Genomic DNA, 1914 nt, shown 5'->3' with positions numbered 1-1914 from the left:
CCCGGGCCCCGCCCCACCTGGCGGCCGTGCAGGAGCCCTGCCCCCGCCCCGCCCCCATTGCGTGTAGGGGGAAACTGAGGCTCGGCAGCAGAGACTCCCAACCCGCTTTGTAGCGAGTGAACCAGACCCTAGGGCTTTAGATGCGACCCAGCTTCTGAGCGCTGCTGCGTCCCCGAGTCCCCTTCGTGACTCCTGACTCTGCCCAGCCCTGCAGTGGGGGCACGAGGTCGCTGGGGACGCAGGACTAAGCTGGTTCCAGGGGCCGGGAGGCCTCGAGCGGCTTCCACAATGACCTAACTCTCGAGACTCCTCCACTGAGGACTTTCCCGTGGGATGGTCTTCGAAGACTCCAGCTACCCAAATGGCTAGATCCCAGGCAAGAAGTGAAGCCAGTCCCTCCCCTCTGCAGCCGTGCATGGGATGGGCATTATGGCACACACACACACACACACACACACACACACACACACATCAGACCCATTCATTGACCAACATCACCAGGCAGAGCCCAGATGAGACTTAGGTGTGACCCAAGCCTCCTTCCTAGCCATAGTCCATTAGGTGGGGACCTCTCCTGACACCCCTTGGGTGGCATGGTCTTGTTGGAGACGATCAAGACCACCCCTATTGCTCCTATGAACTGAAAGGCCCCCACCCCACCCCACAGTCACCCCCAGAGACTTCTGGGTTGGTCACCTCACCCAGCACCCATTTCTGAATTAGCCCTGTAATTCTACTGTGGTTCCTTGTTATGACTGTCACAATTCTTTTTTGGGGGGCGGGGATTTGTTGAGACAAGGTCTCCCTGTAGCCCCAGCTGGCCTGGAACTCACTATGTAGACCAGGCTGGCCTCGAACTCACAGAGATCTGCCCACCTGTGCCTCCCAAGTGCTGAGATTAAAGGTGTGTGCCACCACACCCTGCGATTGTTGAAATTCTTAAGAAGCACACGGTAATGCCACCCCCACACACCTTGTCAATCCCTTCACCCCCAGAAGGATTGCTGGGGACTCACCTGTGGCCAGGCCTCTCATTCCCTGAGCTCTGGTGGCAGCTGCTTGTGGGCAGTTGGAGCTGCCAAACCTTTGCTGGTGCTGGAGGCTGTGGGTCAGAGAGGGAATGTGATTAGGGCCTTGCTTGCCCTGATGTCCAGAAGCCAGGAAGAGGCTTGGGGTCCAGGCTGCCATGAGCCTACACTAGACCTACAGACCCCCTCTGTACTCTGACCCCACCATCATGTCCCAAGTTGAACTGGCCTCCTGGAACTGTGCATGGGGGCAGCCAGCGACCACAACACACCCCCGCTGGAGAACAGGCATGGCTCCCATCTGTGAAATATGGTTTCTGCCTCCATCCTTGGGCTCCCCAGAGATAGATGGAAACCCTGCTGAGTGGAGTGCAGTGCAGTGTGCCGAGCCTCTGCAGTATCAGGAAACGGCCAACAACTCAGAGCCCGGCCCACCTCGGTGCATAGGAGCTGAGGGACAGGCTCATGAACGTGGGCTCTTTTGCCTGTATTCAGTAGCTACACCCTGCATCAGGGATTCTCCTGGCAGATGGGTCCCAGGTGTGGCTAAATACCTGCCACCAGGGGCCTACAACTGTGGGTCCGGAGTCTCCTGACCCCCTAACCCCAGCCAGGCAGCTTTCAGCCGGTCCCAGCACTGAAGAGCTGCAGATAGTTCTTCGTGCTCTGAGCTGGTGACATAGCTCTGCCTGCCACCCCATCCGAGTCCCTGGAATCGTGGTCACTTGACACTTTGACCAGCACATCCCCCTCCCAGTCTGTTGGACAGAGGGCAATTGGGGTAGCTTTTACTTGCCCTCTCTGCCTTTACCTAGGCTGAGACTGAGCCAGTTTCTCATCTGAAAAAGGTGTGCTTCCCACAGATCTCCCTGGCTGAGGGAAGGGT

The 1914-nt window shown here is 58.0% G+C and overlaps 1 protein-coding gene across 8 annotated transcripts in view; it reads right to left on the bottom strand.

Annotated features, from left to right (window-relative positions):
- The window catches only part of Egfl7 (EGF like domain multiple 7), a 7535-nt gene extending 6430 nt beyond the window's left edge, over window positions 1-1105 (bottom strand). For all 8 annotated transcript variants that reach the window (XM_029567735.1, XM_008841969.3, XM_017800318.2 and 5 more), the window contains exon 1: window positions 1017-1105. The gene's annotated coding sequence lies outside the window, so the exon portion shown is untranslated. The remainder of the gene's footprint in view (window positions 1-1016) is intronic.
- Between the last annotated feature and the right edge of the window lie 809 nt (window positions 1106-1914).

The sequence above is a fragment of the Nannospalax galili genome, unplaced genomic scaffold, assembly GCF_000622305.1.
Source record: "Nannospalax galili isolate Female #2095 unplaced genomic scaffold, S.galili_v1.0 scaffold1421, whole genome shotgun sequence".
In the NCBI taxonomy this organism is placed as follows: domain Eukaryota; kingdom Metazoa; phylum Chordata; class Mammalia; order Rodentia; family Spalacidae; genus Nannospalax; species Nannospalax galili.
This window is presented reverse-complemented; position numbering and strand designations above follow the sequence as displayed.